This window comes from Eleutherodactylus coqui, chromosome 6, assembly GCF_035609145.1.
Source record: "Eleutherodactylus coqui strain aEleCoq1 chromosome 6, aEleCoq1.hap1, whole genome shotgun sequence".
Classification (NCBI taxonomy): domain Eukaryota; kingdom Metazoa; phylum Chordata; class Amphibia; order Anura; family Eleutherodactylidae; genus Eleutherodactylus; species Eleutherodactylus coqui.
This window is the reverse complement of record NC_089842.1, coordinates 134,443,983-134,461,708: the sequence shown is the minus strand read 5'-3', so window position 1 is coordinate 134,461,708 and position 17,726 is coordinate 134,443,983. Positions and strand designations below refer to the sequence as shown.

At 47.4% G+C, this 17,726-nt stretch overlaps 1 pseudogene; it reads right to left on the bottom strand.

The window, feature by feature from the left end:
• Window positions 1-2,470: 2,470 nt before the first annotated feature.
• Window positions 2,471-5,404, bottom strand: LOC136632664 (ADP-ribosylhydrolase ARH1-like; annotated as a pseudogene).
• Between the last annotated feature and the right edge of the window lie 12,322 nt (window positions 5,405-17,726).

Here is a 17,726-nt window from a genome sequence, read left to right as displayed (position 1 = left end):
ATTATTAAAAACCGCATGTGGATTCAGACGGTACATCAAACAATGCAATAACTGAACTGCATGCAGGTCTCTGATACGTTTTTTAGTTGTGTGTAAAGTGTACAACCATATACAGTATATACCCAGGTTATACCAGCTGTACCTATATAATTACATGCAGGTGATCTCCAGGTTACACCGGCATGCTCCACATCACTATATACAGTATGAGTGTACATCTCCCTGTATATAGTGATATGGAGCATGCTGGTATAACCTGGGTATCCCCTGTATATACTTATATATGTACAGCTGGTATAAGTTATACATCTCCTTGTATATAGTGATATGGGCAATGCTGGTATAACCTGGGTATCTCCTGTATATACTTATATATGTACAGCTGGTATAACCTATATATTTCCTGTATATAGTGATATAGACCATGCTGGTATAACCTGGGTATCTCCTGTATATAAATATATATGTACAGCTGGTATAAGTTATACATCTCCTGTATATAGTGATATGGAGCATGCTGGTATAACCTGGGTATCTCCTGTATATAATTATATATGTACAGCTGGTATAAGTTATACATCTCCGGTATATAGTGATATGGAGCATGCTGGTATAACCTGGGTATCTCCTGTATATAAATATATATGTACAGCTGGTATAAGTTATACATCTCCTTGTATATAGTGATATGGGCAATGCTGGTATAACCTGGGTATCTCCTGTATATACTTATATATGTACAGCTGGTATAACCTATATATTTCCTGTATATAGTGATATAGACCATGCTGGTATAACCTGGGTATCTCCTGTATATAAATATATATGTACAGCTGGTATAAGTTATACATCTCCTGTATATAGTGATATGGAGCATGCTGGTATAACCTGGGTATCTCCTGTATATAATTATATATGTACAGCTGGTATAAGTTATACATCTCCGGTATATAGTGATATGGAGCATGCTGGTATAACCTGGGTATCTCCTGTATATAATTATATATGTACAGCTGGTATAAGTTATACATCTCCTGTATATAGTGATAAGGACCATGCTGGTATAACCTAGGTATCTCCTGTATAGAACTATATATGTACAGCTGATATATAATCATATACAGTTTATACCCAGGTTATATGTACAGCTGGTATAAGTTATACCAACTATACATATTTAAGTATGCTCCCTGCTCTACTCCTCTCTGGAGCAATATCTGGGCAGCCTGTAAATGAAAGTCTAGGACCTGGTCGCATAGCAGCATGGATCACATGACCGGAACCGGTTTGTGTGATCTGCGTTGCTGTGCGACCACAGGTTTTGGACTTTCATGAGTAAAGAGGGGACCTAGACCCGCCGTCGGAGCCCCTGGTAATCGCTAGCCTGCAGTGCACTGACCACTCACAGTCTCTCAGTGGGAGGGCCACGCGCCGTGGAAATCTCCAGACTGTAATTGGGCGCTGGCTCTGTAATTGGTTGCTGGCTCCCCAGGTAACAGCCCTCCCCTCTCCGAGTGCCGACCTGCAGCGCTGCCTCCCCGCCTCTTCTCTCTCTCCCTTCTCCTCCCACAACCACACACTGTCGGTCGCACCAATCACATGGCCAGCAGTGCGTTTGGCTGATAATGCACTCAATGTGCATTTTGTATATGGCAGGGCCTCTAGGCCATCTCAGCACAGGGGCCCGGTCACAATTGGGACCCCTGATGGTACACCACTGAGTGTCCCCTATATCGGCCCTCAGTAGTAATAGGGACCCCCACAGTGGCCTCAGCAGTAATAGTGACCCCCACAGTGGCCTCAGCAGTAATAGTGACCCCCTGAGACCAATAAACTTACCTCCTCCTTGTCTTCAAAGAAGTCTTCTGCTCTGTGCTGCTGCAGGAGGACGTGTGTGCGCCCGGACCTCTCCTCCCTTCTCCTCCGGGGGAACCAAGGAGGATATGTCAGTGGAGGAAGATCCCGGATGCACACACTGCTGTCAGTGTGTGCGTCCCGCAGCAGTGCCACTGAGTGATTACCAGCCAGAGAGCTGCGGCACCCCGGCGGGTAATCACCTTCATGGTGACCAGACGTCCTGAAAACAGGACAAAAGGCTGTCCCACTTAGAGGACCTGGAGAAAGCGGGACACAGGGTCCCAAAGTGGACTGTCCCGCCTAAATTGGGACGTCTGGTCACCTTACGTTACCTGTAGTCATAAAGTCTTCCTGCTGCGTCCCACATGTGGCGCCTTCTCCAGCCCCCCTCCCTATAGAGATGATCATTACTCTCATCATCCATCGTAGACAGTACTTTATATGCTAATGTGGACAGTCGCCGCCATATTCTCATCTGCCGCGAGGTTTGTACTGGGTCAGAGTGACTTATACGCGTATTCCATTTTTATTCCATTACTTCCTGTCACATGACGTCATTCGCGCTTATTTACAACCGTGAGATCAATCAAAGAAATCACGTATTCGCAGCATCACAGATCTTCCTCGCGGTTCCAGTTTTATTTCCAGAAGGGGCGGAGCACTGACAACCAGAGGGAGGGGTCACTTCTCACCGGTATCGGCTATGTCCGTGGTCTCCGGCTGTAGAGGGGCTTGGGTTGTGTTATCAGAGACCTCCGGTGGTCTCCCCCCAGGCCAGCATGTGCAGGGAGGCCGCCACCGCCTCCATCCGCCCCCGATACTCCAGCTGACAGTGGTTTCCTTTGGGGACCCTTGTCAGTCCGTATAGCGCCCCCCAGCAGCAGCCGGCAATAACCCGGTGGAGTCGCTGTCACCTGTGTGGGGACAAACACTGTAAGTCGGGGGCAGCACTGTATATAAAGCGGGGGCCATCGTCCAATCCTCACCTCCATGGAACATGGAGCGGCTGCACAGCTCCTCCCAGGAGCCCCGGGCCCCCAGCAGAGCATCATAGGCGATCATAGGGGCATCGTGACCGCTCCTCCCCGGCCAGCCGTCTAGACTCCAGCGGCCGTACTCCACATCCCTCTCTGCGGGGCCATAAGGAGATGGGAAGACTGCCGGCCCGGCCCCCTGCAGAAGACCCCTCTGCGACAGGTACCTGAGGAGGAAGAGACCCCCACACTCAGCATTAAAGGGGCCTTAAAGCCGCAGAGTCACAAGACAACACAACACTATGGCTTCTGTTTTGTGGTATGTTCCCAGTTGGATGCAGCCTGCAGTGTAAAGAATAGAGGCCGTCGTTCTGGTGGTTGTAGCCTCTCCCAGGGTCACATAAAGGAGACCATTACACTAGAGAGCGACGTATTTGTGCTTATTAAACCCCCATCATGTAATCTAGTGTATACAGAGAGGAAACCTCCATGCTTTACACTGCAGGTGGCACTCAGGAACTGAAGAAGAGGCCAAATAGTGAGAAGGCTTCTAGTAATGACCTCTTATGTTATGTCTGCGCAGCCTCAGGGTTGGAGCCCCCTTTACATGAGATAAGGACCCTCCTCCGTGGCGGTCGTCACCCCCTCCTCACCTCTCCCAGGACTGCCGGAAATAATCCCACTCGTCCGCGTGCCGCTGCGCATCGCTGTCCGTAGAGCGCAGATACTCCAGTGCCAGCGGGAGCGTCTCTAGCAGGATGGACCCCCACTGTTCTAGGGGGACCCTCTGAACGGACAGGGACGTGAAGAGAGCCGCGGCCAGAGAGCCCAGATACCCTGCGGAGGACGAGAGTCAATATAAGACTGGGGGAGTCATTAAACCTCTGTTGCCATTTCTTACTCAGGTCTGGGAAAGCTGGGTGACAACGATGGGACCACCACGACAGCTTCGGCAGGGCGTCACCCAGCTTTCCCATGGACCTCCATACTGAATCTGCGTAGTACTACAGGCGTCGGCGCTGGACAGCGGAAGATTTGCCATTCAGGGTTCTCGGAAAGATGGGTAGGTAAAGCATGGGGGACTCTCTGACCTGTCGGATGGTTGTGCGTCATCTTCCCGCTCTCCACGCTGACTGCGACCAGAAGAGACAGCTCAGACGGATGGGGGAACCTGCGGAGAGAGGTGGGATCATGTATGAGAGTGATTCCTATAGACCATCAGGGGGCGCACTGCAGACCCCCACTAATCCTAACCAGTGCCTCACCTCAGCCCTATACACATGGACCTCATCGCTGCTCCGCAGCCAGTCGCCGAGGGGTTAAAGGGGATCTTATAGCCGCCAGGTTCCCCGGGGCGCAGCTGGGAGGTTCCTGAAGAGAGAGGGAGACAGTTATATACTCCAGTCACACCCAGAGCTGCACCCACCGCAGGACGCGGGAGCCCCACCAGCTCGCTGCCACATCTCCCACAATGCAGTGCAGCAGGGCACGCTCCGCACAACACTGAACCAGCAGCAACTGCTTCAGAGCGGACAGTGAGCAGAACTGTGAGTGCAGCTCTAGCTGTGAGTGCAGTCTTACCCAGAATGCTGGTGGGCCCCGGCTTCCTTCCTTCCATGTCGGTCATGGCGGACACATATCTGGCCGCCAGCTCCTGGTACATGTAGCTCCTCGCTCAGCTTCCCTGCAGGTGGAGAACAAGGACATATCAAGCAGGGGTCGGACAGGTGGCTGCGGCCCCCGTGGCCCCCATCAGGACCCACCTGTTGCCAGGCTCTCGCCCGTGGCCAGGTGGAGCACGGTGTCGTCACTGACCGGCCAGTCCGGGAGGGACACGGCGATGTTCTGGAGGCCCCCCAGCTCCTGCAGCTCCCTGTGAATCTGCGGCCCGGACTTACAGTATTCCCACAGCTGCTTCCTGTAGCCCAGAGCGTCTCCGGCGCCGCTCAGCAACATGGCGGCTACGTACAGGTCACGTGACGGCGGCCTGAGACAGACAACGGTTAATACAGACATAAGCCCCGCCCCCTTGACTATCCCTGGTCACCTCCATTAAAGCACGGCTATGATCAGTGACTCCAGCTCAGCTGCAATGTCCGCTATAGTCTGACATCCACCTGCTCATAGGCTGCTGCTCTGTCCCTCTACCATGCTTTACACTGCAGCTCTGCTTGTGCGGCCCTTTACCCACACAGGACCTCTATTCCACGCAGTGTCTTCATATGACCAGCAGAGGGCGCTGCTGAAAGATTTTCTATCTTTGCAGATCAGTTAATTAAACCCCCAAATTCCTTAAAGGGGAAATGCGCCGACTAGTTCTACAATAAGGGGGTGCGGCCGGCTGATCCCCCCCCATATAGGGGTACGTTTCTCAGCACTGGAGGTAGGTGACATAAAGTAGTAATCATGGAGTGTTCTGCACTTCCCATCACTCATCCCAACACAACAGCCTGAAGTGGCTGATAATAGGGAGCAATAGATAGGTCTGATGCGCTGCAGCAGCTCGGTCTCTTACTTGCTCTCCATGATGCCTCTCGGTGTGAAGCAGGAGCTGCGCAGAAGGTTCTTCCCAGAATCCCATCTGTTCTACCCCAGAACCCCCCCTCAAGTCTTGGGTGTCATGTGACCCGGGTCCAGTCTGATGTAACCCCTTCCCTGCCAGGGGGTTAGTGTCCCTGTGCTCAGCACATTCCATGCCATATATGTGGGCACAGTCTGGGCACTCGGCCACCGCAGAGGTCAAAGTTCAGACGGCTGCTTATTAACCCAATATAGTCCTTATACAGGACCGTCCGCCGGGGTCACATATAATTAACCCTGTAGTAGTCAGAATGTACAATAATGTCACCCAGCTTTTCATACGCCCTGAATTGTAAAGCTCTCTGCTATGCAGATCTGCCTTTCAGGGGCCGAGAAAAGCTGGCTGGCGACCTCTATAGGAGGTTATAGGCCGTAACGGCGGCCACCCAGCTTTCCCAGGAACAGATATAGCTAAGAAGTAGCAAGGACACGACTGGAGGGCAGATATTTACCCATCAGTCACTGTGAGACTTCATGATAAATATCACACTGCACCCCCTGCTGGTTCAGGATATATTCTGCTGTGCTACATTGTGGGAGATGCAGTGTTATATGGAGGCACTACACAATAAAACAACCTATGCAGCCCCTTTAGTGTTAGGTTGGGCTCTGCACTCCCTGCTGGTCTAGTCTGTACAGAGCATACTCTGCTGCACTGCATAAAGGGAGATGTAGTGACTATAAAGGGCCTGCAGCGACTGAACGACGAATGAGAATTTGTTTGCTTCTTGATTTTCGTTCAATTTCTGCATGCATAAAACTGAAAGAGTAATCTCTGGCAGAGTGACAGGAGTTGCGAGGGACACGGGCGCTTGCGCACTAGCACCGGAGATTGGATATTGGAGACGGTGTGTGCGGACGTGATGACGCTGTTCGCCGGCGTGCTGACGTGTGGGTGACGGTGTGCGCATGCGCAGTAGAGTATGGGCAATGTACATGCACGATGTGACTTTGCTGCACGTCGGGCTAGGAGGCAGCGCGCGGATGTGATGACGTAGCGCGCGCATGCGCATAGAGAATTATGAATGCCGTGGATATGGGTGAATGTCATAGATGGAGCTGTAGGTGCTATGGAACCGGAAGAGATACAGTATGTCTAATTTCAAGGTATTTGACACAACTGTGTACATAATTAAGAAGGGAAGGAGTGACATTGGAGTTATTGTTTGGCTAAGAGCACATATGTTTTATGTTTTAAGGGGGTTGTTTTGGTGATTGTACATGCTTGATAAAGACCATTGAATGGTCGAAACGTTGCCTGTACCATTATAACAGATGAAATAAAAGACCTGTTTTATGCACTGGAGCTGTTCTGCTGCCATTCATATTGGATTTAAGTATTTGCGATAACTGGAGAAGTGGAGTTCATTTTCCAGGAGTGGCTGTGCAGGCTTTGCCTTCCCTGAATAGGGTATATATTGACTGTGCTGCTGGTGACATTTCTACTCATCTGTAGTATGAGTGGGCAAATCTTATTAGCCATGCCCATAGACATTACACGAGGCTTACCACTTGTCTTCGGCCAATTATCCGCAGCTCTCTTGATGAGTGCATGTTCACAAAACTGGCATGGCCACTACTGTGTGATCTAGGACTCCAGACAACTTGCCATCCAAAGAGCAGGGCATCCTACGTTCTGGCCTGACTTTCTACTGTCTTACCATTGATGTTGTCCCACACATTGTACAGGGTTATTAGGCAGCTCATTGCAATCCCCATAGGGGGTGTAATTTGAAAACAGAGTTACGACATTATTTGTGACTTCCACACATGCACATTTTGTCCAGGAGAGATAACAGCCTATAATGGCATTTTCCTGAGCAAATGAGATGGCATGATGATTCCCAGACCATGAGAAACTAAGAACCAGCCAGTGGTCACCGAGGCATGCTCCAACCATTACTAGGGAAGTTGTGCTCTGGTGTTTTGTTTTTTTTAACAACACAGGGGTACCAAGAATTTTCTTCAATCATGATCTGATCTTCTCCACAGTGAGGGTTATAGACATAAAGGGCATAGAGGACTCTGTGGGGGCATGAGTACACATTCAACAATTATTTAGTTTTTCTGCATCATCAAATGCTACTTCATGATTTTTAACAAACGTTTTGTCCCAATTATCTTTCAAAACATTACTGAGTCCGTGTATGTACGGTGGCACATAACAACAACAAGAGTCTTTTTCTGGTTCACAAGTGACGTTATGTCCAACAAGGATGTGCTGGATCTGTCACCCGTGGATCTCCCGAGGCTGCAGTGATAAAACAAAATAGAACAAATATATGTGAAACACTGTCCCTATATAACTAAACACAAAGGAGGACCCTGCCTGAAAGGAGGGTGATCGTCCCGATAAGGACGGCTCTGACCGCATGTCTCGGCCCCTAGTTGACCCTACGTGGGAAAGGGGAAAAACACAAGAAACCAAAAATAGGAAAGTAAACAAGAGCTATACTTCGCTCTGAGATGCACTCACAGCTGAAAGATCCAGGACCAAGCTTTAACTGCTAGCACAGCAAGAGAGAGACTGAAAAATCAGCACTTCAGCTCAGTATCAGGCCAAACTAAATAGCCCTGATAATTACCCACAGGTGCAACTAAACATGTCACACTTAATACCCCACCCACCTGCACCAGAATATGTAAGAACATCTCCAAAACCAGTACCGGACTATCTGCAAGGCAGCCATCCCAGAAGCACCAATGCAAGCGAGGACTCTCTTGCAGCGGCTAGCGTGTATGCAACTGTCTTTTCCTTTCAATGTGACTGAAGTGGCAGTTATCAACTGGTTCTGGTGTAGTCTATCAAATCTCGGTTCCAAACTTTTTACCTGATATGTCCTTTTGAGGACAACCCAGTCACCTCATAAGGTGACTCAGTCAAGACATAACTATGCGACTTCTCTTTTTTTTCTGGATCTAGAATTGAAAAAAATACACATTTCCAGGTTACAGTTAACTCCTGACATAAAGCACTTACATAGGAAGTGAAATTCTCATGCTGGGACTGGAGAAAGTATAGGCCTGTAACAGGGCTCCTACCAAACAAACCTTCATAGGGACTCAGCTTAGTCTTACAATTAGGCACAGGTCTGACGGAGTAGAAGGCTAATAAAATGTGTCCCTCTATTATTTTCTACTTTACTAAACTGGAACTCAGAGGAGCATATAACCTGCTACAGATCCGCCCCAGGGATGAATGGAATACAGCTTTCAGAACTAGATATGGACTCTTCGAATATCTAGTCATGCCATTCGGACTGTGCAGTGCTCCTGCCACCTTCCAACATTTTATTAACGATGCATTTTGAGACCTATTGGATCAATTTGTGGTGGCCTACCTCGATGACATCCTTATTTTCTCAGGCAAATTGGAAGAACATCCTAACCGCATCCGGTTGGTCTAGGAGTGACTCTGAAAGAACTACCTCTATATCAAACTAGAAAAATGTGAATTTGAACAGACTTGGATACAGTTTCTGGGGCGGGGTGGGGGGGGGGGGGGTATATCATCGCTCCCAGTGGTCTAAGCAGGGATCCCAGCAAGATTAAGGCTGTGGTGGATTGGCCTGTTCCCAAGAGTGTAAAGGAGGTTCAATGTTTTGTCGGATTTGCAAACTTTTATAGAAAATTCATAAAAGCCTTTTTAAAAAAACTGCTCTCACACAGAAAACGCAAGCGTTTTCTTGGTCCCCAGAGGCGCAGGTTGCCTTTGAAAAATTAAAAAAAACTCTCTTTACATCTACACTAGTACTGGTCCACCCAAATCCCGAATTGCCTTTTGTCGTCGTAGTTGGCAATAGGAGCTATCTTGTCACAACAGGTTGGAGACAAGATTCAGCTACACCCATGCGCATTTCTGTCCTATACCTTATCGGCAACGGAAAGAAAACTACGACATTGGGAACAAGGAACTTTTAGCTATCAAGGTATCCTTCTCTGAATGGAGACATCTGTTGGATGGAGCACATCATCCATTGACTGTTCTGACAGACCATAGGGATTTAGAGTTTTTGCATACAGCTAAAAGACTATCAGCAAAACAAATTTGATGGGACTTATTCTTTTCAAGATTCAACTTTATTGTCTCCTACCGACCGGGGTCCAGGAACGGTAAGGGCGCCTGTCCATGGGCGTGATTTCACGCTGGCCGAAGCTTTCCATAGCATTGCTATGGAAAGCGCCAGCTCCCTGTCCACGAGTGGAGAATCATTGTGATCAGATTAGGCTGACCGGCGGAGATTCATGTGCGGCTCTTGCTCCCGGGCGGCGGCTCCCGGGAGCAGGAGCCTGTGGACAGAGGGCCAAAGGCTGATTCCTTGTCAAGGATTCAGGGTGAAGCAGGGGAAGAGACTGAAACAGTGTGATATAGAGACTGTTAGGCCATCAGCCATTTTGTTCTGTGTGCCAGGCCTTAGACCTATATTCAGCATCCAATTTTTTATCCACTGTATAATCCCATGCTGGCCTTGAAAAGTTGGAATACAGTTATAGGGATTTTTCTTCTTTGCCAATGCCTGTTGATGTTTACATTTAGAGCAGGCCATTGTCTCACCTTCCATGGACAAGAGTTGTGCTGTGATGTAAATAATCCCCCTTTCTTTCTTCTCCCACCTGTATTTGTTTGGGTAGTATTAGCATGAAGATACTGGGTTGTATGACCAGGCACTTGTTAATGAAAACTTAGAAAAAGCATTCACCTGGCAGAGGGCTTCTTGTAGACACACCACAGCCAAAAATTCAGATTAGCGAAAATCTTTTAATAAGAATTATTAGTTGTGTGAGGGTCCCAGCCCAATATGATATATATTTTCAGAATCAGGTGGCCCAGCTGAATAAAACGGACCCACACACGTTTCAGTATGGGCCCCAGAACATCCTCAAACTGCGTATCCCCAGACCTGGTTATAACTTACGTGTCATGCTTGATATCAATGAATACATAAAATTATGACCAGAAATATGGCAGGCATATCTTCCCAATCGGAGGACCTTGTGCGGAGATATGACTGAAATGGGGAATTATGATTTTTCAGAGCTCATACAAATCTAAACCTCCCTTCTTTGTATGACCTCAGAGGGGGTGAGGGGAGGTGTGCTCTGGGGAAACTCTTAAGATTGGGGGCTCACAGAGGCTGGGTGTTGGACTTCAGAGATACACCTTCAGCATAAGGCTGTCCTATTCGTTTCAGTGACTCTGCACGTATTAGAACTTTGGGCTGTGTATCCCAAATCCAGTATACTTTTTTAAATTTCTTCCTGTTTATTTTTGTAATACTGTTTGTGTGCGTATATACCTGTACACCCTTATACTCCTGTGTAACAACCTCTTTTTGTGTATATCCTTTGTGTATATATATGTATCTGCTCTGGTAGTCTTTTTCTAGAGTAAATATGCAATTTATTAGTCAGCCTTGCCCTTTTTAAAATGAATTATAACTCTGAAGATGGTGTTCATAATTCATAAGACTGGATTCCAGTTTACGTGTAACAAGCTGGTGGTGGCAATATGTATTTGTGTGGGTATTGCAGGGCGCATATTTCACTTAATATGCTTTCAAACTGCAAATCTTTGCTACACAAGCAATTATTCATTCTTACACAGTATGGGTGGCTGGGACCTTAGGAGGCAATGATCAGGCTATCCTTGGATATTGGATAACAAAGGGAGGAAGACCTGAGAAAACTCAGACCTCAAGGTTGGATTTCAGAAAAGCAGATTTCAATGAACTCAGAAAGAAGGTAGGAAGAATCCAATGGCTGGATGTTCTTAAGGACAGAAATGTCCAAGAAGGTTGGGAAATATTGTGAAATGAGATTCTCAAAGCACAATCGTTAACAATCCCTAAAGAAGGAAGAATGGGAAGCATTTAAAGAGACCAGGATGGATGAACACAGAACTTGTACACATGTTAAAAAGGAAGAAAAATATGTTTATCAAATGGAAAGAGGGAGAAAATATCTAAAGAAGAATATAATGTGGTCTGCAAAAACTATAGGGCAAGTGTCAGAAAAGCTAAAGCTGATAATGAATTGGGGCTTGCAACAGAGGCCAAAAGCAGTAAAAAAAGGATTTTGGGGGTATAACAAAAGAAAAGTCAAAGATCCTATAGGGTGTTTACAAAATGAAAAACTGGGATTTTACTTACCGTTAATTCCATGTGTGCTGTCAGGGTGGACGTTATGCTAATGGTAATTTGGTTAAGAATGATGAGAAGGCCGAACTTTTAAATTCCTATTTTGTATCTATTTTCTCTCCAAAGTAGTTGCAACATCAACTAATATTCCCTGTGCTATTGGGGGAATAAAAGAATGCAGGCTATCTGTAAGCAGAGAGATGCTGAATTCATTTAGGTCAGCTAAGTGTTCCCTCAAGTCTCAAGGTCCAGATGAATTACATCCTGGGATACTAAAGGAAGCAGCGGAGGTAATTGCTGAACCACTCGACGTTAGATTTGTGGAGAATGGGAGAAGTCCCAGAAGATTTGAGAAGGGCAAATGTTAGCCCTATCTTCAAAAAAAGGAAGAAGGTGGATCTAGGAAACTACAGGCCTGTGAGCCTGACTTCTATACTGGGAAAGATCTCTGAACAAATTATTAAACAGCATGCATGCAAGTACTTGGATGAAAATGGAGTAATTAACCAGAGCCAGCAAGGCTCTGTCCTAGGCCCAGTGCTGTTCAACATTTTTATAAATGATCTGGAGGAGGGAATTGAGGGGAAACTGATCAAATTTAACGATGGCACAAAGCTAGGAGGGATAGCTAAAACTAGGGAAGAGAGAGAGAGAGAATATTCAAAAAGATCTAGAAAAGCTTTAACAGTGGGCAGCACCTAACAGAATGGTATTCAACAAGGAAAAATGCAAAGTCCTACATCTGGGCAAGAAAAATGCACATACAGAATGGGAGGAATTGGGCTAAGCAGCACATGTGAAAAAGACTTGTGTATACTAATAGACCATAGACTGAACATGAGTCAACAATGTGATGCAGCAGCCAAAAAGGCAAACACAATTCTGGGATGTATTAAGACAAGCATAGAGTCTAGATCACGTGAGGTCATTATCCCCCTCTACTCTTCCTTAGTCAGACCTCATCTGGAATACTGTGTCTAGTTCTGGGCACCCCACTTTAAAAAACACATAGACAAACTGGAGAAAGTTCAGAGAAGAGTTACCAAGATGGTGAGCGGTCTGCAAATCATGTCCTATGAAGAACGGTTAAAGGATCTGGGAATGTTTAGCTGTCAGAAAATAAGGCTGAGAGAAGACTTAATAGCTGTCTACAAATATCTGAAGGGCTGTCACAGTGCAGAGGGATCAGCCCTATTCTCATCTGCACATGGAAAGACCAGACACAAATTAGATATTAGACAGTGAAGGGTGATGAATGAGTGGAACAGGTTACCATGGGAGGTGGTGAGTTCTCCTTCAATGGAAGTGTTCAAACAAAGGCTGGACAAATATCTGTCTGGGATGATTTAGTGAATCCTGCATTGAGCAGGGGGTTGGGCTGCAGCGGGCTGGCGTTGGCAGGAGTAGCTTGAGTGAATATTCTAACTTCAGCTTGTGTCACGGTGGTGACTACTCTACCCAGAGCGATGGCTCGTGCAGCAGGTGGATTACACAAAAGATTGTTAGCGGTAACGATGGTGTAGATGTCATTTGACGCCAGTGTCTTTCAATGTTATGTACCATTGAAATAAAGAGACCAGTCCATATAAGTAGTAGTAAACCGAAGGCACACAGTTTACTTCAAGCTGGCAGTTTAATGATACAGTATACAGTTGTCAATTGAACACTTGGTAACCGCTTCAACACTTTTCGGTCCCTCTAGATGAATTACAATCTTCCCTCAATTCTGTCTCTCGTGAGGGGTAAAGCTACTGAGCTAAGGTTCAAGCTTGTGACATTTAAGAACTACTTGTAGTGTAATGGAGGGAGTGGAGCCAGCTCTCCTGTAGTCTGCTTTTGCAGGGACAAGATAACTCACAGTTAAAATGTCCGCTCTACCTCCAGATTCCGTGGGGTCGGCCCTGGTTTAAGATCCCACTTAAGAAGGGAGGAAAAAGACTCTCCCAACAGCTGGCTCCACGGCTCGAGTCCTAACTTTAGTTGAAGAACACTCAGCCTAGGTTTAGCAGAGCAGCCAGTCTGACTCCCATCTTCTCCCTCTCTCTTCTCCTACTCTCTCTTAGACCTCTACTAACCCTAACTCCTCACCCTCACCCATCCTGAGCTAGACAGGGATGACTGAAAAAACACAGAACAGGCTTGGGTGAACTGGGCAAGACATAAACAGGTTAGTTGACACTGACACCAGACAGTGACCTTCTGATGACCTGGATAGGTCAATACACATAACCCAACCACAATTAGACACGCAGACATTCCACATGAGGTAGCTAACTAAGTGCTGTGGGGGCCCTAACTTCGCGCCACTATAGGACCCGATGACCCTGGAGGTCCCTCCCAACTCTACCATTCTAGGATTTCTATTCTTTTCCCCACACGTGAACAAAATCCGCACAAAATCCGCACCATCCAGATTACGACATGCGTTTCCATTCAGATGAATGGGATGCATGTTTGGCGCATATTTGCCGCAGTTTTGATGCACAGTCGGTGTAGATTCTGCATCAAACCTGCAGCAGAATACGCCATGTGGGCGGGGCCTAACATTCCATAACGCATTACATAGTTCTGCATTGTTTTCTCGTAAATGCGCCATTTCTTTTCCATATAAGCTTACAAAATAGCATCATATGAAAACCCTACATTTCCCATCATGCACCACAGCAGAGGACGCTCTTTACAGACACTGAACCAGCAGACTGCGGCGCAGAAAAATGTGAGGTCATCAGATAATATGATTGCGGCAGGAAGTGACATTAACACAGGCTTGTGCATTTTAGTGGCCTGACCCCGGTAAGGGTATACTTAGTGCTATTGGTGGGAATTGCCATATTCTTATACATTCTGATGAGCAGACAGACTCCCAGGAACTGTTCTCGGGCCCCTGCCTTGATTGGGAAAAAATGTTTCCTCTCTCACCTGAGGAGTTTGTCGTGACTGATGCCCAACCTTTGGAAAGTTCCCGGGGTCCGGGTGATGAGACTGGGGACTTGCGGCAACTGTCTCAAGAGCTTTCAGTGGGTGAGGAGGATGATGATGATGAGACACAGTTGTCTATCAGTGAGGTAGTAGTAAGGGCAGTAAGTCCGAGGGAGGAGCGCACAGAGGATTCGGAGGAAGAGCCGCTGGACGATGAGGTGGAGGCTTGTGGAAACGGAGGCTTTCAAAAACATGATAGCGGCGGCGGTCCTACGCTACTCAGTCCCCAGTGGCCACTATTTTTCCCGGTGTGCCGAAGTCTGCTTCATGCCTACGATTGCTGAAGTTGTTGGCTGAGACCTAGGTCCTGGGGGAACTGCAACTGCGCCAAGTTGGGCCTGTGGAACTTTTTCCTGGCTAATCCAATCATTGGAGCGGTGAAAGAAAACGTAAGTGATTTACAGAGACCTTCGCAGCTGAACTAGCATCGAAGTCCGCTTCATGCCCTCGATTGCTGAGGGTTTGTGCAGAGGCCTATGTCCTCGGTGCAGTGAAAGTCTGCCATGTTTGGGCACTCTGATTTCTTCATGGTTCATGTCTTGGGTCGCCTAGGACCCACCTATGCTGTGGGTGCACACAGACTTCCCATTGCGGTGATTTACCTATCTGGCACAAAGAAACTGACTGACTTGGGTAGGGGGCAGAGTGAAGATGGCTTTCCCCTTGCGGTGTCGATTGAGCTTTCCAACACCTAGACAGAATGAATACTGTGTGGGCACATGGATTCCCCATAGCTATGTAACTCATGCCCACGTTTGCAGCTCGTGACGGAGGTTGGTACTTTATTGGAATGAAGATCGAACGTCAATTTCTCATTGATTCTCAACTGCATTGTGGGCTGTCGGTCCCCCCCCCCCCCCACCCCTTTACAGAAGGTCGCTGCCTGGCCCTGCCAACCCTCTGCAGTGTGTGCCTCCGGTTCCTCTTCATGGCAGACGCAGGAGAAGAGGCAGCGGTGTGTCCCGCAGGCAGTGATTGTGCTTGGTTGGAGGTAGTGTGGTGCTTAGCTAAGGTATGCCTTGCTAATGAGGGTTTGTCCGAAATAAAAATGGGGGGGGGCAGACTCTTGCCGCTATTGTGGCTTAATAGTGAGACCTGGGAGCCTGGGATGCAGCCCTGCATGTTGCCCCTGCCCTGCCCTATCCGTTTCTGTGGCGTTTCCATCACTTTCGTAGGTTTTCCAGATTTTCACAAGTGAAAACCTAAGCGAGCATCGGTCATATACAATAATGCTCGAGTCGCCCATTGACTTCAATAGGGTTCGTTACTTGAAACGAACTCTCGAGCATCGCGGAAAGTTCGACTAGAGCAACGAGCACCCGAGCATTTTGGTGCTCGCTCATCTCTAATATTATGCTTTTTTTCGTCCCCCTGACACCGCCCCCTTTCTTCTCACCAATCCTAGCAGAGATATTGAGATGTCACCATCCACTCTAAATACAATTCCTGCCGCCCCCCATTCTGGCACACGGCACCATGTACAATGATTCTACTGACTTGACGTAAATGATCGGACGGCGATCTGAAAAGGGGCAGATGGTCAGACCACACACGAACCTCACCAACAGACACCGCGGGATCGGCGAGCGGGTGGGTATAAACATGTATTCACCGTCTGCCTGTCCCCACAACTTTGGGTCAGAGTTGGCAGTGACTGTGCCCCTATTTGTAGTCCCCAGAAGATGGTTGTGTGGTCCCAGTACCGTCTGCAGAGATCCAGTCTACAGAATCATTGCCGGGATGGATATTAATTATATGGAAAGTAGTTAACTATACTTTCAAAAACTTTTGACATGTCATAGGGACATGTGAAAAGTTTTGATTGGTGGGGGTCCTGGTGCTGAGACCCCCAATGGTCACTAGATCAACGTAGTTGAAGTGCTCATCTGAATGCTGTCATTGCTTGCTAGCTAGAGGCAGGCCCAATAGAAAGTCTATGAGTCCAACTTCAGCTAGCGAGCCGTTACAGTGGTCAAATTAGCACTTCTGCTTTTTTGTTTTAGCGACCGGTGGGGGGGGGGGGCTCGGCACTCAAACCACCAACTATCAAAAAGTTTTTGAACACCTAGTTACACTTTTTAAAGTGCTTTTCCAGGCAAATGTTATTGATGACTGATCCTCAGGCTAAGTCATCAGTAGTGATCGTCTGGGGTCCTGGTTGGGATCAGGAGTGATGAACTTTTCTGGTGCCTGCTGTCAGTGCCACAGCACACAGGGGTACAGAGCGGAAGCAGATCGCTCCAATCCCTATGTAGTGGGCGGCACTGGTAATTGCAGGCTGGGGTCTCATTAAAATTAGTGACATAGAGTTGATTAAGTTGTTAGAAAATTGAAAACTTTAATAAAGAGAATTTTAATATAAAAAAAAAAATCAGTGACACCTGCAGCAGCAATTACCCACTCTGGCCACTACACAGGGGTCGGTGCCATCTGCTAACGCTCCAAACTCTGTGTACTGTGGTGCTAACCCCATCCAATCAGCTGTTTATGACCTAGCCTGAGGAAAGCTTAAATAATAGTATTTGCCTGGAAAATCCCTTTTAAGTATTTGCTGCACTGTACACCTGCCTGTCCTAGCACTCCGAAAGAACACTTGCTGACTACTACTGGCACAGTTGCAGAAGGACTGGCAGGGCCGGCTGTACAGAACAGCAGAGGATGTGGCTGTCCGTGTCACAGGAGAAAGGATCCCGCTCAGTGGCGTACATGGAAGAGACTGGCCTCTTACTGTAGAATGGCATAAAATATACCCTTCTTCGGGGGCTTTTACAGTTTCTCATTAACTCGGAGGGGTCAATTAGAACACAAACTAATTGTTGTTTTGGGTTTTTTTAAACAGGATTGTTCAGTCGTTCGGTTCGCTACACCAGTGAATGAGAACGGCGAAATAAGCGCTGTTTAAACCGAATGTCTTGCGAACGCGCCAGGATGATTTTTATGGTTGCATACAATGAACGATAAGAGAACGAATTATCATTTATTTTTCAGTCGTCGGCCGTGTTTACACTAAACCATAATCATTCCGTGTAAGATTGTCCTTAGTAAATGCGGCCATTTCTTTCTAATACCGGTCCTTGCTCAGTGGCGCTCCCTTCCATGTCTTATTGGGTCACCATGACTACTTGTTGCACCCCTGCGAAGGACTAAAGGCTCTTTAGTCAGTCTCCTATTTGTTATTCGAGACCCCCTGTGTCTTCTG